At 45.4% G+C, this 25719-nt stretch overlaps 1 long non-coding RNA gene across 2 annotated transcripts; it reads right to left on the reverse strand.

Moving 5' to 3' along the window:
* Positions 1-6475: 6475 nt before the first annotated feature.
* Positions 6476-7978, reverse strand: LOC116052245. Of its 2 annotated transcripts, XR_004105547.1 has the most exons (4): positions 7640-7722; positions 7340-7511; positions 6967-7095; positions 6476-6680 (listed from the first exon to the last, which is right to left on the reverse strand). It is a non-coding gene; the product is annotated as an uncharacterized LOC116052245 (long non-coding RNA). The 2 variants fall into 2 exon arrangements; XR_004105548.1 differs by lacking the exons at positions 7340-7511; positions 7640-7722 and adding an exon at positions 7909-7978.
* Positions 7979-25719: the final 17741 nt, after the last annotated feature.

Here is a 25719-nt window from a genome sequence, read left to right on the forward strand (position 1 = left end):
GGGATCGCTAGCTAGCCGGGAATCAGGGAGGTTGCTAGCTAGCCTGGATTCGGGGGCGATGCTAGCTAGCTCAGAGTCAGAGGGGCTGCACGCCAGCCCGGAGTCAGAGGGGCTGCACGCCAGCCCGGAGTCAGAGGGGCTGCACGCCAGCCCAGAGTCAGAGGGGCTGCACGCCAGCCCGGAATCAGAGGAGCTGCACGCCAGCCCGGGATCAGAGGAGCTGCACGCCAGTCCGGGATCAGGAGGACTGCACGCCAGCTCTGAGTCAGAGGAGCTGCACGCCAGCTTGGGGTCAGAGGAGCTGCACGCCAGCTCAGAGTCAGAGGGGCTGCACGCCAGCTCGGGGTCAGAGGAGCTGCACACCAGCTCGGGGTCAGAGGAGCTGCACGCCAGCTCAGGGTCAGAAGAGCTGCACACCAGCCTGGGAACAGGAGAACTGTCCGTCAGCTCGGGGCCAGAGGAGCTGCACGCCAGCTCGGGGTCAGAAGAGCTGCACGTCAGCCCGGGAACATGAGAGCTGTCCGTCAGCTCGGGAACAGAAGGGGATGAGGACTCTGGGGTGAAGAGCGGGGCATTGCGACGGGAGCCATGTCTTCCTCTTCCCCGTCTGCGACCTCCGCGGGTCCCAGAGAAAACAGCCAGGCGGGTACCCTCATAGGACGGCTGGTGATTGGGGGCATACGCTGACCAAGCGGCATCCGGGGGGGTCGCTAGCCGGAGTACTGGCTCTCTGACTAGTGACTCGAAGGCTGGCCCTTTCGGCTTCCTCGGTCTGTTTAGCCCACGTAGTAAAAGCCTCAAACAAGGACCTGTACATCCTAGGCTGTTCTCTGGGTTGGGCAGCTGCTTGGCTCGTGGGAACAGGCTGGGCAACAAACAGTGCACCTATAGCCAAGGTGTTAACTGCCTGAGAGTCAGTTGGGCTAGTGGGTGAGCCATGGAGGAATCTATCCAACCTCTTCTTAACAAAGTCCAAGTGTGGAACAAAATGGCTCACCCAGGGTCTCTCTTTAAACCACTGTTGTAGCTCGTAGATCCTCTCCAGAACTGGGGCACGCCGACTGGGTCTTGAGTTCAGAAGGCTCTCCACAGTGCGCTCGAACTCCGCAACTTTCTCCTTAAAAAGTTGCCTCTCCGCTGGGTCCATTGCTGGTCAGATCATTCTGTCGTGTGAAGTGAGGATGAGGAATGGTGGACCCAAATGCAGAGAGAGAGGAGCAGGCAGGAGCGGCGTTGAAACTCAGATTTATTGGACAAACGAAAAGGGAGCAAACAACAAAGGATGTCCTGATGGCAACAGGCAAAAGGTATAAGGTACAAAAACATGAACAGGGAATCCAGGGAGCCGAGACAAATACAGGAACACACACTGTCAGGACAACGACACAAACTAACTGGGAGAATACACAAACTGACGGCACTAGGACACAAAATGATCTGACAAAAGACAAGGGGAAGACAAAGACTAAATACACAGGGTAACGAGGAAACAAGAGGCAGGTGACACAAGGGCTGGGAAACAGGTGGAAAACATCAGGTAATCACACAGGCGGGAAAACACAAAGTAAAGCTAAACAAGACAAGACAGAACAGATTATCAAAGTAAAACAGGAAACAAGCAAAATACAGAACAGACACGGACTACAAAAATAAAATACACACCACCCATAACAATCCCATTGCATAAATCTGGTGACTCACATATTTTCAATAACTTTAGACCAATATCTCTGCTTTCTCAATTCTCAAAAATACTTTTTGTCAAAAGGCTAGATAATTGCATTGATAAAAACAATTTACTAATGGACAGTCAGTATGGATTCAGATCCGGTAGATCAACGTCTATGGCACTTATTGAGTTAGTTGAAAGATTAACAAATTGTACTGAAAATAAAAACTATGCAGTGGGGGTTTTCATAGATCTGAAAAAAAGCTTTTGATACTGTTGATCACAAAATCCTGTTAAAAAAATTGGAACGGTATGGCATAAGAGGTGTGGCCTTTAACTGGATAAAAAACTATTTTGAAAACAGGAGTCAGTTTGTTCAAATGGGTAATCACCGGTCAGTGAGTCTTAATATTTCCTGTGGCATTCCACAGGGGTCAGTTTTAGGCCCGAAATTGTTCATCCTTTACTTAAATGACATTTGTAAATTATCAAATGTACTAAAATTTACTGTTTTTGCAGATGACACAAATATTTTTGGTTGTGGGGATAACTTGCAGCAGACGCTGGAAATGGTCACTAATGAAATGAATAAATTAAAACTGGTTTGGTTTGATTAAAATAAGTTATCTTTAAACTTGAACAAAACTAAATTCATGATATTCGGAAATCGCACTATAAATACAGATGTTAAAGTAGTAATTGATGGGGGGCGCTAGTGTGCCGTAATGGAGTAGGTCACACTTTTGTGGAGCTCCGTGCGATTTCCTCTTATTCTACTGAAATATACTGCATCTGTCGTTTTTTATGTCATACCCTGTTAATTATTTCCCTGTTAAATAACAGGAAATAACTGGCAGCAGGGTTACCATTATTTTCATGTTATTGGAGGCCATTTGTGGTCGAGGCGAGAAGGGATACAGCTACGTCCGTGTTTGGTTGTATATGGAAGGGACTAGTTTGCTTCGTGTGGACTCACTGGACCGACTGACTCGACATGTAGGGGCTACAGATTAGGTGTCCCTAATAGAGGAGACACACCAGCCCAATAATCGGCCGTCGGACCGCCTGGCGAGGTCGGTGACTCGAGTCCGTTCAGTGCGTCCCGTGTCGTCGGCCGTCCGAGGAGCCGTCGGCCTTCATTTGGGCCGACCCGACATGTTCAGTCGGAGACAGGGCAGTCGGGACTCACCCGGAAATGGGAAGCGGATGAGCCTCTCAAAATCTGACGAAAATCTTTTAAACTGACCTTTGTTGATCTGAAATGAAGACAGATTCAGCAACTGCATGGCCTATTTCTCTCTTAAAATGTTTTCAGAAACACGTTTCGGTGAACTATTTTAGTACAATATGAGATCGTATTCTGAACAAGCCACCATGACAGTCTGGCTGTGAATTTCCGGAGAAAAAAGAACCAAAAAGACGCGTTCGTCCAATCAGCTGCCGGTTTTCATTTTCTGGGAAATAATCAGACTGTTATTGGAAACAATACAGAGCAGCGCCGTCTGCTGCTATGGAGACGTATTACGTTTCGCGCTTTTCTGGGAAATAATCAGACTGTTAATGGAAACAATACAGAGCAGCGCCGTTTGCTGCTATGGAGACGTATTACGTTTTGCGCACTCAAGTCGGCGTCGCCTCAGTGTGTTTTGAGGCATTTTTTGGACCTCGGGGACCCGACTGATCAGTCCGACTGGCTTTTCTGCCGACGGTCGGCCCGTCTGGTGTCTAACAGTAGTTCCGCATTACATTAATTAATTTGCACGTTTTATAAGTTTTATTTATTTTTATACCGTGTATTTTCCGTGTAAATTCTTGGACCGAACCGAGACGCCCGTACCGTTTTGGTTCAATACGAATACATGTACCGTTCCACCCCTATTCCATCCATCCATCTTCGTCCGCTTATCCGGTATCGGGTCGCGGGGGGTAGCAGCTCCAGCAGGGGACCCCAAACTTCCCTTTCCCGAGCCACATTAACCAGCTCTGACTGGGGGATCCCGAGGCGTTCCCAGGCCAGGTTGGAGATATAATCCCTCCACCTAGTCCTGGGTCTTCCCCGAGGCCTCCTCCCAGCTGGACGTGCCTGGAACACCTCCCTAGGGAGGCGCCCAGGGGGCATCCTTACCAGATGCCCGAACCACCTCAACTGGCTCCTTTCGACGCGAAGGAGCAGCGGCTCTACTCCGAGCCCCTCACGGATGACTGTGCTTCTCACCCTATCTCTAAGGGAGACGTCAGCCACCCTCCTGAGGAAACCCATTTCGGCCGCTTGTACCCTGGATCTTGTTCTTTCGGTCATGACCCAGCCTTCATGACCATAGATGAGGGTAGGAACGAAAACTGACCGGTAGATTGAGAGCTTTGCCTTCTGGCTCAACTCTCTTTTCGTCACAACGGTGTGATAAATTGAATGTAATACCGCACCCGCTGCGCCGATTTGCCGACCAATCTCCCGCTCCGTTGTCCCCTCACTCGCAAACAAGACCCCAAGGTACTTAAACTCCTTCACTTGGGTTAAGGACTCATTCCCTACCTGGAGAAGGCACTCCATCGGTTTCCTGCTGAGAACCATGGCCTCAGATTTAGAGGTGCTGATCCTCATCCCAGCCGCTTCACACTCGGTTGCGAACCGATCCATTGAGTGCTGAAGGTCACAGGCCGATGATGCCATCAGGACCACATCATCTGCAAAAAGCAGCGATGAGATCCCCACCCCGACTACGCCTCGATATCCTGTCCATAAATACTACAAACAGGATTGGTGACAAAGCGCAGCCCTGGCGGAGGCCAACCCTCACCTGAAACGAGTCCGACTTACTGCCGAGAACCGGGACACAGCTGTCGCTTTGGTCATACAGAGATTGGATGGCCCTGAGAAGGGACCCCATACTCCCGCAGCACCTCCCACAGTATCTCCCGGGGGACCCGGTCATATGCCTTCTCCAGATCCACAAAGCACATGTAGACTGGTTGGGCATACTCCCAGGCTCCCTCCAGGATCGTTGCGAGAGTGAAGATGTGATCCGTTGTTCCACGACCAGGACGGAATCCGCATTGTTCCTCTTCAACCTGAGGTTCGACTATCGGCCGAACCCTCCTTTCCAGCACCTTGGAGTAGACTTTACCGGGGAGGCTGAGAAGTGCGATACCCCTGTAATTGGCACACACCCTCTGGTCCCCCTTTTTGAATAGAGGAACCACCACCCCGGTCTGCCACTCCTTAGGCACCGTCCCAGACTTCCACGCAATGTTGAAGAGGCGTGTCAACCAAGACAACCCCTCCACACCCAGAGCTTTAAGCATTTCTGGACGGATCTCATCAATCCCTGGGGCTTTGCCACTGTGGAGTTGTTTAACTACCTCAGCAACTTCCACCAGGGAAATTGACGACAATCCTCCATCATCCTCCAGCTCTGCCTCTACCATAGAGGGCGTATTAGCTGGATTTAGGAGTTCCTCAAAGTGCTCCTTCCACCGCCCTATCACCTCCTCAGTTGAGGTCAACAGTGTCCCATCCTTACTGTACACAGCTTGGATGGTTCCCCGCTTCCCCCTCCTGAGGTGGCGAACAGTTTTCCAGAAGCACCTTGGTGCCGACCGAAAGTCCTTCTCCATGTCTTCTCCAAACTTCTCCCACACCCGCTGCTTTGCCTCCTTCAAGGCAGAGGCTGCAGCCCTTTGGGCCCTTCGGTACCTTGCAACTGCCTCCAGAGTCCTTCTTCAGTCGGACGGCTTCCCTGACCACCGGTGGCATTCGAGGGTTACCGCCCCTTGAGGCACCTAAGACCCTAAGACCACAGCTCCCCGCCGCAGCTTCAGCAATGGAAACTTTGAACATTGTCCACTCAGGTTCAATGACCCCAGCCTCCACAGGGATGCACGAAAAGCTCCGCCGGAGGTGTGAGTTGAAAGTCTGTCGGACAGGGGCCTCTTCCAGACGTTCCCAATTTACCCGCACTACCCGTTTGGGCTTACCAGGTCTGTCCAGAGTCTTCCCCCACCCCCTGACCCAACTCACCACCAGATGGTGATCAGTTGACAGCTCTGCCCCTCTCTTCACCCGAGTGTCCAAAACATACGGCCTCAGATAAGATGAAACGATTATAAAATCGATCATTGACCTTCGGCCTAGGGTGCTCTGGTACCACGTACACTTATGAGCATCCCTATGTTCGAACATGGTGTTTGTTATAGACAATCCATGACTAGCACAGAAGTCCAACAACAAACACCCACTCTGGTTTAGATCAGGGAGGCCGTTCCTCCCAATCACGCCTCTCCATGTATCTCCATCATTGCCCATGTGCGCGTTGAAGTTCCCCAGCAGAACTATGGAGTCCCCCACTGGAGCCCCATACAGGACTCCATTCAAGGTCTCCAAGAAGGCCGAATACTCCGAGCTCTTGTTTGGTGCATACGCACAAACAACAGTCAGAGTTTTCCCCCCCACAACCCGCAGGCGTAGGGAGGCGACCCTCTCGTCCACCGGGGTAAACTCCAATGTAGCGGCGCTCAGCCGGGGGCTTGTGAGTATCCCCACACCCGCCCGGCGCCTCACACCCTGGGCAACTCCGGAGAAGAAAAGAGTCCAACCCCTATCCAGGAGTATGGTTCCAGAACCGAGACTGTGCGTAGAGGTAAGCCCCACCAGATCCAACTGGTAGCGCTCCACCTCCCGCACAAGTTCCGGCTCCTTCCCCCACAGAGAGGTGACGTTCCACGTCCCCAGAGCCAGCCTCTGCCGCCCGGGTCTGGTCCGTCGAGGCCCCTGACCTTTACTGCCACCAATGTTCCACCCCTATTGTTCAATATAACAAAATACTGAACCTCAACACTTAATGTTACCAAACCACTGAAATTCAACATGTATGAATACATTTAAGCCTAGACTTAACACTTAATGGAACTCCTGGTCAATAAAGAGCAATAAACAATAAAAACACTGTCACTGCATAGACCACTAACCATTTTCTCAAAGCACACAATGAGGATCCTTTGGAAAGTCTTGGGTCTGTATATGAGAGAGAGAGAGAGAGAGAGAGAGATATGAGTTCCATAATTTCACCTGGCTTGACCTAACAAAAGCTAATTTCAGGAACAGAGCACAAAACAGAAAGAATAACAAAATAATAGAAAGTGTGATAAGTAAAATTCATTGAAAGAACAAAAAAAGAATGGCAAAGAGCATGGAAGAGGAGTTCAGCATTCTAACTTTGAAAGGGAGTTGAGAATGAATTTCCCCAGCCTCCTGAATCATTGCTGTTTGAACATATGTGTAATGTATAAATCTAGCTCACCTTTTTCAAATGAAATCCCACTGAAAATCCATGAGTCTGTGCAAGAGGCTGGCGACGTGTGCATTGACAGTTCTTTTTTTCCCCTTTGCAGCCTTTGTCCCTTTTTCTGGGTTTATACCCACAAAGCGTCTGAAAAATTATACACTGGTTGGAAATCTAGTAATTCACACAGCACTAACAGCACAACAAAGACAACAAATGTACATGAACTATCCTCAACATGCACTATCCTATGCGTCTATGAATATTTAAGTTGCACTAAAACTTTCTAAAGCAAAGTTAATTGTTAAATCCCATCACCAGACCTGTTGAAACCATGCTTGAGCAACAGCTAGGCCAGAACAAATGCAGGTGTTAACAGACAAAATCTTACCTCTGGATGAATTCAAGCGTGCAGGCTGCCTCCTCTTGGTACTGTAAGTTAAAGATGTAAAAACAGGAAAAAAAAGACGCCAGCCCTGTCACAAAGGTGAACTGGATCCCTTTGCACACAATATGGCCCTCAATGCTGAGCATCCAGCGTTGGAAGCGGCTTCCCGTTTCTCCTGAAACAGAAATGTTTTAACTGTCAAATTTCTGTTTTAGTTTTCATTTTGAATACAGTTTAGTTTGACACCATTAAATTCACTACATACAACACTAAAGCCAACTGTCCTATCTGAAACCAACTTACCAAGAAGTATCAGACGACGAGTTGCAGGTAAAGGGAGTGAACTCTCCAGGTCAGCTGCAGTGGCATATCCCTAGGAAATAGAACAAATTAAACACAATATTAATGAAATAATTGGGTATGTTGCTGTGAATTTTTATGTGTCTCACATAGGCCACAGAGGTGGCTGACAAATTTGGCAAGAAAACATTATGCAAGCCAATTAGACTTATTGATAGATTAGCAGTATTATTGCTAGATTAAAGCAAGTAACACACCATTCAAATTTCCACCTGGTTCTGAGAGATAAATCCGGTGAGATCATCTTGATCAGCAGTGTGATCAGGGATTGTACTCTGCATCTGCATCTGTAATTAAAATCAAAAACAATGATAATCAAAACAGCAAAAAAACACAAAAGAGGGTGCACTATGCCAATGCAAATAAAAGAGAATAGCTGTTCACATAGATATGGCACTAGCCCAATCAGTAGTGGCTGTTTTTGCTGGATTTACCTCCCCCTGTAGGGCTTTCCGACCGGAGGGATTTTTGCAGTTCTTAGAACTAAACGTTCCTAGAACACTTTTTTCGTCGTCTTCCAACAGGAAAAATTTGGGGATTTTTAAGTTCCTCTGGCTGCAGTAGCATACTTTTTTAGCTCCTACTTCAGAGCATGGTCTTTTCCCTTTTCCCTTTTCCTAGGTGTACTTGATTGGTCGAACTTATAAGTCACGCCCACTGCCAACTCAGAACTTGCAGACAGAGCAATAACCAACAACGGGACATTTGTAACAATTTTCACCATCTCATTCATCATTAAATTCACTTCTGACAACGTTTTAGGCGAGAAATTAACTGTTTATCCATCCATCCATCCATCTTCTTCCGCTTATCCGGTAACGGGTCGCGGGGGTAGCAGCTCCAGCAGGGGACCCCAAACTTCCCTTTCCCGAGCTACATTAACCAGCTCCGACTGGGGGATCCCGAGGCGTTCCCAGGCCAGGTTGGAGATATAATCCCTCCACCTAGTCCTGGGTCTTCCCCGAGGCCTCCTCCCAGCTGGACGTGCCTGGAAAACCTCCCTAGGGAGGCGCCCAGGGGGCATCCTTACCAGATGCCCGAACCACCTCAACTGGCTCCTTTCGACGCGAAGGAGCAGCGGCTCTACTCCGAGCTCCTCACGGATGACTGAGCTTCTCACCCTATCTCTAAGGGAGACGCCAGCCACCCTCCTGAGGAAACCCATTTCGGCCGCTTGTACCCTGGATCTCGTTCTTTCGGTCATGACCCAGCCTTCATGACCATAGGTGAGGGTAGGAACGAAAACTGACCGGTAGATTGAGAGCTTTGCCTTCTGGCTCAGCTCTCTTTTCGTCACAACGGTGCGATAAATTGAGTGTAATACCGCACCCGCTGCGCCGATTCTCCGACCAATCTCCCGCTCCATTGTTCCCTCACTCGCGAACAAGACTCCAAGGTACTTGAACTCCTTCACTTGGGGTAAAGACTCATTCCCTACCTGGAGAAGGCACTCCATCGGTTTCCTGCTGAGAACCATGGCCTCAGATTTAGAGGTGCTGATCCTCATCCCAGCCGCTTCACACTCGGCTGCGAACCGATCCAGTGAGTGCTGAAGGTCACAGGCCGACGATGCCATCAGGACCACATCATCTGCAAAAAGCAGCGATGAGATCCCCAGCTCACCAAACTGCAACCCCTCTCCACCCCGACTACGCCTCGATATCCTGTCCATAAATACTACAAACAGGATTGGTGACAAAGCGCAGCCCTGGCGGAGGCCAACTCTCACCTGAAACGAGTCCGACTTACTGCCGAGAACCCGGACACAGCTCTCGCTTTGGTCGTACAGAGATTGGATGGCCCTGAGAAGGGACCCCCTCACCCCATACTCCCGCAGCACCTCCCACAGTGTCTCCCGGGGGACCCGGTCATACGCCTTCTCCAGATCCACAAAGCACATGTAGACCGGTTGGGCATACTCCCAGGCTCCCTCCAGGATCCTTGCGAGAGTAAAGATCTGGTCCGTTGTTCCACGACCAGGACGGAATCCGCATTGTTCCTCTTCAACCTGAGGTTCGACTATCGACCGAACCCTCCTTTCCAGCACCTTGGAGTAGACTTTACCGGGGAGGCTGAGAAGTGTGATACCCCTGTAATTGGCACACACCCTCTGGTCCCCCTTTTTGAAAAGGGGAACCACCACCCCGGTCTGCCACTCCTTAGGCACCGTCCCCGACTTCCACGCAATGTTGAAGAGGCGTGTCAACCAAGACAACCCCTCCAAACCCAGAGCTTTAAGCATTTCTGGACGGATCTCATCAATCCCTGGGGCTTTGCCACTGTGGAGTTGTTTAACTACCTCAGCAACTTCCACCAGGGAAATTGACGACAATCCCCCATCATCCTCCAGCTCTGCCTCTACCATAGAGGGCGTATTAGTCGGATTTAGGAGTTCCTCAAAGTGCTCCTTCCACCGCCCTATTACCTCCTCAGTTGAGGTCAGCAGCGTCCCATCCTTACTGTACACAGCTTGGATGGTTCCCCGCTTCCCCCTCCTGAGGTGGCGAACGGTTTTCCAGAAGCACCTTGGTGCCGACCGAAAGTCCTTCTCCATGTCTTCTCCGAATTTCTCCCACACCCGCTGCTTTGCCTCTTTCACGGCAGAGGCTGCAGCCCTTCGGGCCCTTCGGTACCTTGCAACTGCCTCCGGAGTCCCCTGGGATAACATATCCCAGAAAGACTCCTTCAGTCGGACGGCTTCCCTGACCACCGGTGTCCACCACGGTGTTCGTGGGTTGCCGCCCCTTGAGGCACCTAAGACCCTAAGACCACAGCTCCCCGCCGCAGCTTCAGCAATGGAAACTTTGAACATTGTCCACTCGGGTTCAATGCCCCCAGCCTCCACAGGGATGCACGAAAAGCTCCGCCGGAGGTGTGAGTTGAAAGTCTGTCGGACAGGGGCCTCCTCCAGACGTTCCCAGTTCACCCGCACTACCCGTTTGGGTTTACCAGGTCTGTCCAGAGTCTTCCCCCACCCTCTGACCCAACTCACCACCAGATGGTGATCAGTTGACAGCTCTGCCCCTCTCTTCACCCGAGTGTCCAAAACATACGGCCTCAGATCAGATGAAACGATTATAAAATCGATCATTGACCTTTGGCCTAGGGTGCTCTGGTACCAAGTACACTTATGAGCATCCCTATGTTCGAACATGGTGTTCGTTATAGACAATCCATGACTAGCACAGAAGTCCAACAACAAACAACCACTCTGGTTTAGATCAGGGAGGCCGTTCCTCCCAATCACGCCTCTCCATGTGTCTCCATCATTGCCCACGTGCGCGTTGAAGTCCCCCAGCAGAACTATGGAGTCCCCTACTGGTGCCCCATACAGGACTCCATTCAAGGTCTCCAAGAAGGCCGAATACTCCGAGCTCTTGTTTGGTGCATACGCACAAACAACAGTCAGAGTTTTCCCCCCCACAACCCGCAGGCGTAGGGAGGCGACCCTCTCGTCCACCGGGGTAAACTCCAACATAGCGGCGCTCAGCCGGGGGCTTGTGAGTATCCCCACACCCGCCCGGCGCCTCACACCCTGGGCAACTCCGGAGAAGAAAAGAGTCCAACCCCTATCCAGGAGTATGGTTCCAGAACCGAGACTGTGCGTAGAGGTAAGCCCCACCAGATCCAACTGGTAGCGCTCCACCTCCCGCACAAGTTCCGGTTCCTTCCCCCACAGAGAGGTGACGTTCCACGTCCCCAGAGCCAGCGTCTGCTGCCCGGGTCTGGTCCGTCGAGGCCCCTGACCTTCACTGCCACCCATGTGGCAGCGCGCCCGACCCCAGCGGTTCCTCCCACAGGTGGTGGGCCCATGGGTTGGAGAGAGAGGTGCCACGTAGCTTTTTCGGGCTGTGCCCGGCCGGGCTCCGTGGCAAACCCGGCCACCAGGTGCTCGCTGACGGGCCCTCCATCTGGGCCTGGCTCCAGACGGGGGCCCCGGGCTTCCTCCGGGCAGGGTCACATCATCTCTACCTCGTTTTTTCATAGGGTTTTTGAACCATTCTTTGTCTGGCCCCTCACATGAGACCACTTTGCCTTGGGAGACCCTACCAGGAGCACAAAGCTCCAGACAACACAGCCCTCAGGTTCATAGGGACACACAAACCTCTCCACCACGATAAGGTGATGGTTCCCTGTTTAGATTTCGAATATAGGCAGTCTTGCGAAAATTGATGCCGAATTGACAATTTGCTTCAAAGTTTTCGGGGTTGGGAAGCTCCATGAAGTGAGGCGACAGCCAGCAAGCGCCTGCCACGGCCTCTAGCTCGTCGCTCGGCCAGTCATGCTCAGACACCTCACTGTAAGCTGGAGGTCTCTCAGACCGGTCTCACACACACACACACACACACACACATACACACACACAGACCCCGCTGTAAGCTGGAGGTCTCTCAGACCGCTCTCGTAAATAAGAGGCTTTGATTTCGCCGTTGGCGGTTCGTTTGTTTAAATATCACAACACGTCCATCATAAGATTAACGGGAACCTGTGGTTAACTGTCTTTTCGGAGTTAAACTCCGTCGTGTCCTGCGGCTCGCCGGCCGTCACACACACATACACACACACACGTCCACAGCGCAGCAGGCAGAGGCGGGGTCTGTTCCGAGTACCAGTCCCTATGGCCACTTGGCCAGTGGGAATGCAAACGGAAAAAAAGGTTTTGGGGGAGAGTAGCTCTTAGAACTGTCTGAAGTACTATCCGGTCGGAAAGCACCTAGGTGCTTTAGCTACCACATAACATAGTCACACCCAGGGTGGGAAATTAGCACCCGCCACCAGTCAATGGCGGGTACTTTTTCAAAGTGGCAGGCGACTTTGCCTTGTATACAAGCCACAGTGGCGGGTGGAGTGGTTTTCAGCTTTAGTCCGTGACACATATAGCTGAGCTGAGGTACAGACGAAAGGAAAATTATCGGTTAAAAAATGTGGCAACATATCCCCGGTGTTAAGAGGCCCGTGGCGGAGTCAGAAGTAGCTATAAATGTACAAACTGTTGAGGGCGAAGTAAAGAAAAAGAGAAGGAACTTTTTGAACAAGTGGCACACTGATGACAAAGGGAAAACTATTTCATGCAGGCAGGCAGACCATAGACTGTATATATTAGTGGACAGCGCATCCGGTTTGGCAAATTTCTGCAAATGCGGAAGTGCCTTAAACCTGCATTCTATCTGAATTCCAGCAGGGGGCGACACGTGTGGTTGCAAAAAGGAGGTCGGTTTCTATAGAAGTCTATGGCGAAATGACCCACTTCTCACTTGATTTATTACCTCAGTAAACATTTCAATTAAGAGTTTATATTCTCAATCGCTAGTTTTAAGTCTTCTGCAACACAGAATGATGTTCATTTTTTTAATTATAGTCTCGTTGACTTTAAAATCGGCGATAAAGCAGGGGGTGTTTTAGGGCGTGGCTATGATGTGATTGACAGTTCGCGGCCTGTCAATCATGACAGGTTTAGCAAAGCTTACCCATGGCACGTAAACTTCATTTTGGGGGTTGACCAGCTTTCGTCTTCATGACTGTGACACTTGGTCGCCTAATAATGTCTTGTTCAACGTTCGGTTGTACGACAAGACACTCAAAGGAGTCGGCAGTTCAGTTTTTCCGGTAAGTAACGTTACATTTTGTTTTAATACTGTTTTTCGTTAGCCAACGTTAGCATCCCAATTAATATCAGTTAGCTATCTAGATTGCACCTTGCTAACCAAGCTAGCGGGCTAACTAATAACGTTATGCAGACCAGACCGTATAAACGGATTAAAATATATATATTTAACGTTACAGTCGTATACAGTAGGTATGCACAACGGTCTCGCCGGTGATCTGTTTTTAACCATATGTGATGTTATTGCTAATCAATGTGCATATAATGGTAATGTTAGCTTAAAGTCAAAACCTGATATAGCTAACGTTATTGTGCAAATTCATATAAACCCTATTCGCACGGGATTAGAATCATTTTGGGACCACATGTAATTTAGAAAGTACCCCCTCACATCTGAGTTTCGTGTGGCGCATTCGCACGGGACAAGCAGAGACTGCTTTAACTTGAATATACTGAAATATATGTACCCCGCCCGAGAGTTGGGCAACGTTACCCGGAGGTGCCCGAAGGACAGGCACATACGCTATCACCTCCGCCGCAGCGGCACCCACACAGCATCACCGTCAGTCTCACCCTCGGACAAAGCCACGCTGGAGCACATCGACGGACGGGGCAGCAGGCCAGAATATCCGTTTTTGCAATAAAATGTCGCACATGAAAAAATATATATATTATTGTAAAGTTACATAAGTGTTCTATCTTGAAAAATCTTCAGTTCTGCAGCCAAATGTATTGTATAAAACACCAGGTTCAATATTCTTTTCTCAAAAAATTCTAAATACATTATTTCAGACTGTTAATGTACCTAACAAGCATGCTGTTGCAGGAGTTATTAACCACTGTTGTTGATGCTGTTACACTGAGGTCTTTCTTCCACTTACTGTAGTTGTGTCTGCTAATCTATTTGAAGACCTTCTGTCAGCACATTAGTCTGTTTTAAGATGAGTCACATACATGTTACAATCTATATTTACAAATTCTGTTTATTACTAAAATGTACATATCACTAAAAAAGTGTTGCGTACAATACACATTGTCTAAGATAAATTTGACATGTAGGAGTAGGTTTACGTAATACTGCATGTCCTCAACTGAAGCATACCTTCATGTACAAGCTCATATATTAATATAATTCATTGTTATCTACCATGCCTTAACTACATGTTTGTCTTTACAAAGGTATCCACACTGAAAACTGAATGACCAGAGCCAGAGGGAAGACCTGCTGTATAGAGCAGCGTATTTGGTGCCATTCATCTGGTTGTGGAAAACAGATTGCATTGACCACATCCGAAGTTCTCAAATGTGTTCTGATTATAACGATGCGAGAAAATAATTTTTGGTTCAGCTTCTTCTGCTGAAAGGACAGACCAACTTTTAGCACTTTAGCAGTCATTGGTATTTAGAGGTTCAAAATGTGAGTCCTGTAATAGATGTGTCCTCTTGTGTTACTGTTAGGCCTGCTGCTCCTAGGTAGCTTCTCTGTCTCTCCTCCCTCCCTCTCTCTGTCTGTCTCTTATTGCAGGAGTGGCATCTAGAGTGTGGGAGTCAGGGTTCCAGCTGCCTCTCATCTACCACAATCAACCAACAAAAAACCCTACACAGATTAAACAGCCCCTAGTTCATTTTCAATTACCTACTAAACACTTGACTATGTATGTCAAAATTAAATATATGCCTATAAATGAATCTAAAAGGATTTTGGTGAAGTGTTTTCATGGTGATTAAAATTGACGAGTACATAAAGACACAAGAAAAGCACAAACTACATTTTGCTGATCCTTCTTTGTCAACATTCAAGTATGGTAACATTTAAGAAATATTTATGTTGATTAAAGCGAAAATAGACACTTTTAATCAATTACAAATTATATCAAATGACCAATGTCTTCTTGTATGACTACAATATTGTGTATGTTCCTATAGTTTCTTCAGAAAAACAACAAATGTAGCTTTAGAAAGTCCTTTATTTCACATTGAAATGGGCATTAACTTCAAAAACTACATAAACCACAAACAACACTGGCAATATTTTTAAGATTATGTTACATTGATGAATTAAATAATGTAGTTCACCTTTTACAATCCAGTGTACATTCCACACATAAAACACTGCTGTGGGTCAAGGTAAAGGCAAACTTAACTGTCACAAGACATTTCTGCATAATAAAAAGAGGTAGTTGAATCACTAGGCCACATTGTTAATTACAGTAGAAATGGTTGACATTACAAACCACAATATAAAAATATAGCTTAACATAAAGCTTAAAGCACTTGTGCAGCACTCTGTTCAGTCAAGTCCAAATGCCTGGGTAAAGAAATAGAAGCTGCCTTTACAATTAAAGTAAGCCAGTCTGTTGGTTGTCTGTAATGCACAGTGGAAAAAGAAAAAAAAACCTGCGAGCCTTGTGATCTTCCCCGGATTGTTAACAGCCCTCCACCTGCATCTCTGGGTGATGCCAGAGAAGATGGACTTACTTCTGAGGTATTGGGTGGGTGCACATGCCATCGTGGCTCTCCACACTCCTATTTCTGAAAGAAAGAGTCATCAATTTCCATTTGAGCCCCTCATAGTTAAATATATATGCACACTAGCATGTAACTGTACTTCATTAATTATCGGGGGAGAATACAGATGAATCAACAACAGTCTATTGTTCCTTAGTGTAACTTTAATTTAGTTAAATCAGCTTATTTCTGCTAACGTTAGCTCTTAAAAGCATGAAAAGATTAAATGCGCCAACCATAAACTGATGGCGCAAACAGTAGCAAGACATTATCGGTGCATTATGGTTATTACAGTTAACCAAACGTTCTAAGAAACTCGGTTATACATTTGCTAATACTTAGCATTAGATAATGATAAGCATTTCCTATGGCAAAATTTCCCCGTTTTGCATTTCGCTGACACTACGTTTAAATTAGGACAACATAAACTTCGATTTGCAGAAAATTAACGTTAACATGTTTTACCAGTGGCTAGCTAACGTTACAGACAATTTACATGGTAACTTTAGATACATTTACTTTACAATGTGACTCCTCTTATATGTAATATAACTATGGGACAAAGATATATTTAAAACCTAGCGAAGCTATATCTTACCTCGAATTATGTAGGCTAGCTTTCAGCAGCAGTTGCATCCAGATTGCCAGTGAACGTGTAAGGTAACGAAGAGTGTAACGTTGCCAACTCAAAAAAAACACACAAAAAAACAGTCAGATACCGCCCAACAGTCTATAGCTCCTCCCTCACTCCTCCCTCTCGTCTAAAAACGTCACATCCGCAACCAGGATGGCTGTGCCCATAAACACAAACTCAACGACTCATATCCAAGGGGGTAAGCCTCTCCTCGGACCGCGAACCTCCTATGGAGCCATTTTAATGCTACAAAGCGATCACCCCCCATTAGCATTCCACTGACTGCCATTCATTTTGGCGCCACTTTGACAGCGAATAACTTTACATCTGAAGCGTTTAAAGACTTTATTTGTCCATTGTTTATTTCTAAAGAAACACGACAATGTATAAAAGGCTCCATTACCTTGTATCTCACATTATGGCTCCGTAGCAGACGTTTTTGTAAAAATATGCTAACGATTGTGTCATAACCATGCGACTTACTGTCGCATAGTAGAAGAATTACCGTATAGTACAGGAGAAGCGCGCAGGCAGTTTCGTCTCACATTAGCTGTTTAAGTGTAATTACTAATGTTAACTAGCATTAGTTAGCAATAATTAGCCTGTGCCTATGTTATCTCCTTACATATACCTACGCTCTCCATCTCTGCAAGATTGGGAATGATTGAGATTTCTCTTGGCACAGCTACCAGAAGACTTACAACTTTCAGACACGTTGCTCATGGCACATTTACGTCGTCTCTCTCAGTTGGAGGCTGCGCAGTAACGCTCAGCGCTCACCAGAAAAGTGCTTCTAACGGCCTTCACTGGTCTCCGTCCAGAGCAATGGGATCTGTTGGTCCATTCTTATATACAGTCTATGCTCATATCAGATCTCCACAAACCAATGGGTGACGTCACACATGCTCTGTCCATTAATATTATACAGTCTATGAGGCAGACACACACACAGGCTGGTAAAATTGGGCATCCACCAGGCACAAAAGATAATTCCCCACCCTGGTCACACCAGCATGTCTGGTAGCCCAAACAGCTATAACCCATCAAAGACAAGCATCTGACATGAAATCATCAAATACAGTCTTAAACCAACTATCTAGCATCATAAACAGCTATCAGTAAATTGATGTATTTTAGCCGTTTGATTTTCAGGATGAACCTGCTTTAACCAGACGTGCACATGGCAAGAATGCCACACAAACTTGACCACAGGAATGCTAGCTTAAACGTTATAGGCATAGCCTATTATTTATAGATTTAGATCGTATACATGAATGGACATTAAAATTAGCGCATTGTTTTCTAAGATTAATGGACAAACTATCAAAATTTTGCTAGCTTGAATCACGTTGGGTCATTAGCAGCTAGCTAGCTAAGTTAGTTAATTTCATGTGGTGCAAGTCCGTGGCGTTTAGTATACATCAACATCACTAATAAATGTTAAAACTATGCATGACTTTAAAGAAATTCTAGTTAATCTCACCGGATTATTGTGATTTTGATCGATACCAAAATCCGCGATCTTCCGAGATGGTTGGCCATGTGGTTCGTTGCAGGTTCGTTGCCAGGTTCAAATGCCTTCTTCTACACTCCTTCCCAGAGTGCTAAAATACTGTATAAACCTATTATTTCAGATAGTGGCGCCTGCTGGCGACTGTGTCATACGGATATTTACACCGTGTTCAGAAAGAACAGGGGACACACACACACACACACGACTATTACACGATAACAAACGCATTTGCGCATGCAAAACAAACACCTCAAACTTTCTTATTTCTGTCTGGGGAATATGCTACGCAACATTATTCTTGATAACATTTGCAGTACAGAAATCAGGTGTTGTATTTGTCTAATCTTCATTCAGTGAATGCATACAATATTTAGTTTGTTAGGCTAGGATGGATTGCAACGTTGACAATATTGAATTAGTCATTGTTTAGCAACCTACAAAAACGAAATGAAATTGCTAACTTCTCCAATGATAAATAATAACTTTTTTATAATCTACTTAAGAGTCACTGTACCGTGTACGGTACAGTTTGTGGCTGTGGCGTCACTGTAACCTCCGTTCATAAACGTTTTTATAACTTTAAAGCATTAAATCTTCAAAATATACAGCCATGCGACACACCAATTGAAAGCTTAGTCTCTCGTGATTCAATTAAGCACAAACACAAAGCATAAGATGATATATAGCAGTTATACAACTGCTACAAACTTATAGAAAATAAAACAATACAGCGTAAACAGCGCAGCTCGTGTGTAGAGCATCCTTACCTTTTTCCTTGTCCCTTTAGCCACTGCGGGGATTTTTTGCCCAAAACTTTTTTTTCTTAAATCCCCAAGAGAAATGGAATATCCAAGCCATTATATCCAAAATGAGCTGTTCGCCTCACAATCTTGACGTTTCTGACCGAATAACAACAGAAAATCTAACAAAACAAAAAAACATTTTTCATTTCGGCACTTCTATCGCGTCTCGCTCTTCTCTCGAGGGTCCTTAGCAACTTGATGTGGGCGTCACTGTATACATGGATTTCTCGGCAATGTCATCACTGCTTGCGCACGCAACCGGGGGGCAGAAAGAAGACGTGCTTCATGTAGCTAGTAGTAGTAGCAGCATAGTGTAAGTCAAAATGCCAAGGAGTTGTTGCGTGGTAAATTGTACAAACAGAGCCAGTGATGGGTGTCTGATGTTTAACATACCTTGGGGGAAGCATGCTTTTGCCAAAAAATGGCGGAGGTTATGGCTTCAAGCCATAAGAAGGGCAGATTGGGGACATGTAAGAGTCAGGCTCCCATTGTATCAATCAGAAAAGTTGCAGCTTGTTCAGTTGTTCAGCTAACATCTACCTGTCAGGGCTGTAGTACTCGAGTCCGGACCATAGATAGTTAATGGTCCGTACTTGAGACAAGTTTAGACTGCTAGCTAAAGCTACGCCGATGTTTTGCTAACGTTAGCGCAACAGCGTTAGCCTAGCCTGCTAGGTAAATATTACGACTGCCTTTGGAGTTTCTTATATCTGCGTCCACGTTGTCAACATAAGACCTGTGGCATTAGTGCTCCTTTTGTACCATAATGTTATTGAATAAAATATTAAGCTTCGCTCCTACGAGATAGGTGGTTTTTTATTACGTTACACACAAAGCTAACTGGCTATAGTTAGCCTATATGCTAGCGGACATTAGCTAACGTTGCCGAGGCAGCGGCAGTAGAGTTTCGGCGAGCTAACCACGACAGTGTTGTCGCCCTCTCGCCCACAATCAACCTCTGCTGCTAAAAACAGTCAACCTGCAGTGATGTTTGAAATGGAGACACATATCGTACCTTTCGCCTGGGAATCCTGGCCATTATTTTAAGGCATAAACCAACCATAGGGGTGCACTCAGGGGTAACCCTGATGCTAACATTGGCTATTACATTAGCCTAAAACCATAATTATAGCCATATATATCACAGTCACACTGCAAAATTAAAGACAGACAAACAGATCCAACTAAAATCATGTTTATTGAGTCAGCAGTTAAACAATAAGGAAAGCTTAAATACTTAAGGTTGTTGCAGTAGCGGACCAGCTCACCAATCTGGCTTTCTGCCCCTGGTATGCGCACGCACCCTGTAATGTTTGTAAACAGGAAACCCGTCTATTCTCTGACTTCTAAGGTTTCCATAGATATCTGGTATGAGCCAATCGGTGCATGTTTGCCTGTGATATACCAATGGGAAGCCGAAGAAGTCTCTGATGCGATGTGAGCCCACGTGCACTCGAGCGACATTTGCTTGGACCAGTTAGATTTAAATGCTATAAGACCCGTCTACATTTTTAGCCAATGAGCAGACAAGTTGATAGATACCACATTTGCCCCTGAAATTTTAACCCTGTAATGGCTGGAGCTGTGTCAAAGCAAAAACAGGGCCTTATAAGCATATGGCACCCTGTGCAATGTATAATTACTTATTTCTATATATTTTTGTATATAGTTATTTCAAGTATGTGTATGATTGATGTGGGTGTGTTTGTGTATTTGAGTAGCGTATTTTGTACTTTATTATCTTTTTTCTTTGCACTTTTTAAATGGAAATCAGAAAAACGCACAGACATATATGTAGAAAAAAATTCATATAAAATCCATTTTTGAGTCTTTTGGCTTCTGGATTATTTCTGTAGTAAGCTGAGACATGTGACTATGGCATTGTGTTGTCTGTGTCTCACTAGATGTGTTTACAGCAGTGTATTTTAATCATTTTACAGATGTATGACTTGGACGGAAATAAAAACCCTCCATTCTAGCCTCTGTAACTCTGTGTCAGTAAGGCCTAGAATCACCCCTTCCAATGATGCCAGACACACCCCAGAGTGTCAGAGTATATGGCAGCTGTACCACTTTTAATTTGGGTATGACGTTTAGACCAAAAAGCTTGAAAATTCAAGCGACTCTTAAGAGGCTAAGCATAAAATTACGTTTATCGGCATTTATCCCCAAAACATGACCATACCAGACCATCTAACTCTGGCCGCCATCTTTGAATTTTCGGTTGTGTGGTTAAATAACAAAAATTAATGTTATTTAACAATGAGGTGTTAAATAACATAAATGAGGTGTTATTTAACATATATTCCCTAAAAATTGACAGTAAGGCGCAGTTATTAAAAATAACAGGTAAATCATGTTGAAATTCTAGTGGGCTAATTTTTACTTTGAAAATGCAGAGGAGCAAAGCTCAAAACCAGAAGAACGCACCCTCCGCTGAGGCTAGCAACGAAGCAATACTAGCAGCTATCACTAAACAAGTAGAAGAGCAGCTAGCTAAAGTTTCCAAGCTAGTTGATGACCTCAAAAAGTCGATGTAGGAACGCCTTGATTCAATCGATTCAAACCTGGCCACGCTTCAAAACAAATATCACAAAGTGGAACATCACATAGATGGCATGGAAGAGGCTCTTACAGATGCCGACCACCGCATCACAGTGTTAGAGACCACATGTAAGGAGCTTCAAGTAGCTAACGGTCGTCTCAGTACCAAGCTAAATGACTTAAAAGGGCGCTCCCGAAGGCTCAACATTAGGATCGTTGGTATCAAAGAGGGTGAAGAAAACGGATGCCCAGTCGAGTTTGTTTTTCAGCTGATTTCAGAGATACTTGGTCAAGAAAACTTCAGCAAACCGGTCAAAATAGACAGAGCACATCGCAGCCTAAAGCCAAAGCCAATCGGCGAGGAGCCGCCAAGGGTCATCATCGCCAAACTTCATAACGACAGAGACGTGAGAAATATCCTACGACTAAGTCGACAACGGGCACCGCTCAGTTACAAAGATGGGAAAGTATCGATATTTCCCGACTACACTGCAGATGTGGTAGCTCAACGTCAATCCTTCAATAGCGTCTGGAACAGGCTGGCTTATGCTGGAGCCAAGTGCACCATGCGCTTTCCAGCCAAACTTCAAGTGACCTACAACAAAACTGTGAGCATTTTTAACTCACCAGCAGCTGCAGAACGGTTTGCCAACTCTATTATAACTGACAAAGAGACAGATTAGCTGTCTGTGTGTCATACATTTTCCATGCTATTGCATTGATGTGACTGTATTTGCGTTAGGATAGACAAAGGTATTTTGTTGCGCCATATGCGCCTGTTAAATGAAACACTGATGCAATGTTGTTGAGTCTCAGTTGCATATTCATATTGCACATTATTTCCAACTGCAATAGATAGTTATTATCTGTGTTGCCCAGTGTGAATTTGAGCCCATTTACCAAACTATTGAGTCCACTTTTTTTCGCGGCTTTGGGGTTGTTTTGTTGTGTGTTTATGTGTTTGTTAAACTGCCAGTTTTTTATTTTTCATATGTTAGTCCAAAATCTGTTAATCTGTCATACTTTTATTTTAATGCAGGATAAGTACTCAAGTAGGTCAGGAGAGAGTCCTATTACTTTTACCTCCTGGAATTGTAGGTGTCGTGGCAAAGCCCTTAAGCGGGGAAAAGTATTCTCACATTTAAAGACCCTGTCATCTGATATTATTTTCTTGCAAGAAACCCATATTCGCCCAACTGAACAGAGGAGATTGAGAGCTGTATGGCTGTCTCAAGTATACCAATCCACCTTCTCTTCTAAGGCAAGAGGGGTCGCCATTCTTATTCGTAAAACAATTCCATTTATATTCGAATCCACGATTACTGACCCAGGTGGGAGATACCTTCTTGTCTCAGGTACAGTTAACTCTGTTCCATTAGTTCTTTTGAATATTTATGCCCCCTGACTTTTTTTGCAAAGTTTTCAATCTTGCTGCGGAACATAATACTCACAATATAATTATTGGGGGAGATTTCAACAGTTTTTTAGATCCTCAGGCAGACCGCTGTTCTTCTAAGTTAGCCCCACAATTGAGATCTTTATCTGTGCTCAACAACCTGATTAAATTACTCGACACAGTTGGCCTCAGCACCCTTTAGGTCGAGAATACTTGTTTTTTTCTTCCCTACATGGTAGCTTTTCCAGAATCGATTATTTTCTAGTGACTTTAGTTGATGCTAGACTAATACCGAGAGTCATCAGTTCCACATATCACAATATCTTAGTTTCAGATCATACTCCTCTGTCCATGAAGATTAACTTTAATCTCCATACATGTCAGTACAACTGGAAGTTTAACTCCACACTGAACTCAGATAATTGTTTTCAAGAATACATTTCTACTAGGATGTCAGATTTTATACTTATTAATGACAATGGTGCGGTCTCAGATTCAACCCTCTGGGAGTCCTTTAAAGTTGTTATGAGAGGTCACATCATCTCCTATCAATCAGCAAGTAAAAAGGCTAGACGGAAGCGTTTCTCTGAAATTGAAACTGAACTTACTGCTCTGGAGGATTCTTACCGAGAGTCAAAATCTGATGATATTCTTAATAGCATCTTGAAGATAAAATATGAGTATAACCATATTCTTGGCGAACAGGTCAGGCACTATATTTGTAAGTTGAAACAAAAGCACTTTGAGCTGGGTGAGAAAGCGGACAAGCTGCTCGCTAGGCAGTTAAAAGAGGTGCAAGCTGATAGGGCGACCATAAGGTCTCATCTTCTACTGGACAGCTGTTAACTGATCCCAAACAAATTAATGATAGGTTTTTTGACTTTTATAGTCAACTGTATGCATCAAAGTAAAGGCCACTGATGTTGAGATCTCAGACTTTCTCAACGCACTGGACCTTACAGTTCTAGACGATGTAATAAGGCGGGAGCTGGATTCTGACATCTTACTGGATGAAATCAAAACAGTTATTCGCTCCTTTCCTAATGGTAAGGCCTGTAGTCCTGATAGATTTGGCATAGAATTCTACAAGGCACATATAGAAACCATTTCTCCACTCCTTCTGCGTATGGTAAACTGCTCTCTGAAGGCAGGGATTTTTCCCAGCTCTCTTTATGAAGCTCATGTTTGTCTTCTCCTGAAAAAGACAGGGATGACACTGATGTCACATCTTTAGTTTGCTAAGCAGCAACCAAAAAATGATTGCAAAAGTTCTTACGAACCGATTAAGTCAACATATCGGTGCCTTAATCCACCCGGATCAAACGGGTTTCATTCCAGATAGATTCTCCTTCTCTAACACTCGCCACCTGTTAAATACAATGTACTCTAATAAGCTACCCCACGCTGCTGTTATATCGTTAGATGCCCAAGAAGGCCTTTGATCAAGTCAAATGGAGATACATGTTTGCTACTCTTGAAAAATTTGGCTTTGGTGTTAAATTTATGAAAATGTTAAGAATGCTATATGCATGTCCAAAATCCTCCATATTGACTAATTATGACAGGTCCCCCCCATTCCTGCTGGGCTGTGGCACCAGGCAGAGGTGCTGCCTTTTCCCTATGCTTTTTGCCTTGGCTCTTGAGCCCCTGGCAATAGCTATTAGAGCCAGCCCCCAAATTAGGTGGATACATTGTGGCGCATCTGAGTGTACTATAGGCTTATATGCAGATGATGTGATCCTGACCCTGTCAGATGTTAGGACATCCCTGTCCCCCTTACTTGATTTGATAAGAACATTTGGTCAATTCTCTGGTTTTACTATTAACTCGGACAAAAGTCTGTTCATGCCCCTATCCGATGGCCTAGATACTAAATATCTTGAGGATCTACCATTTAAAATTTCCACTGATCAGTTCAGATATTTGGGAATCAATATCACCAAAAACCCCAAACTTCTCTTTAAATGTAATTATAATGATTTGACGGACAAGCTATGATAGACAAATGGAAACTTCTCCCTCTTTCCTTAATAGGGCGGGTGAATATTAGCAAGATGATTGTACTTCCCAAATTTATTTATCTTTTTCAGAATGTACCTATTTTTCTTACAGACGCCTTATTTAGTTCATTAGACTCTATCATTATTATTATTATCAACAACAAGCCCCTCCGCATCTCCAAAGCACACCTGCAGAAGCCTACAATTGAAGGTGGTTTGGGCCTGCCTGTTTTGCGTCACTATTACTGGGCCTGTAATGCCAGAGCATGGATATTCTGGAATCATGCTCCAGTTTTTTTTTCTATTTCTTCTCTATTTTTCTATTCTTAGACAAATTAAGGGTGTGCTGAACCTCCCTGAGTTATCCTTTTATGCTCCCATATGTCACAACCCTTCTTTCAAACCAGGTCTATTGGACTCAGTGTTTACGCAATGGTCAGAGAAGGGACTTGCTACTATTGGCGACCTTTATATTAGTAATTGTTTTGCATCTTTCACTCAACTTAAGGAGAAATATGTGCTACCATCCAGCCATTTTTTTCGTTATCTTCAAATTCGAAACTTTGTAAAGGAGTCAGTGCCCACACAACACAAATTTTACCAACTGCTGACTCGTAACCCCACCTCAAGGTTTGATTTCACAGTTTGTAGCCCTCTTTCCATCAGTTACCTCTTCTCTTCACATTAAATAAGCTTGGGTTAAAGACACTGGAGAGGAGATTTCAGATGGGCTATGGTCATTGGCATTAGAGAGAATCAAGGCATGTTCTATCAATGCCAGACTTCAGCTTATTCAGTTTAAAGTCATTCACCGACTGCACTTTTCAAAAACTAAACTGAATAGGATTTCCCCCTCTGTCTCTGCCACTTGTGATAAATGCAAGTCCAGTGATGGGACTCTGGGTCATCTTTTTTGGGCATGTCCCAAGCTCATAGTTTTTTGGGGTGACATTTTTCAACTGTACAGTGCTATATATAAAACCCCATTAAGACCTGATGGCCTCTTGGCAATACTGGGTT

This window comes from Sander lucioperca, chromosome 4 (genome assembly GCF_008315115.2).
Source record: "Sander lucioperca isolate FBNREF2018 chromosome 4, SLUC_FBN_1.2, whole genome shotgun sequence".
Taxonomy (NCBI): Eukaryota; Metazoa; Chordata; class Actinopteri; order Perciformes; family Percidae; genus Sander; species Sander lucioperca.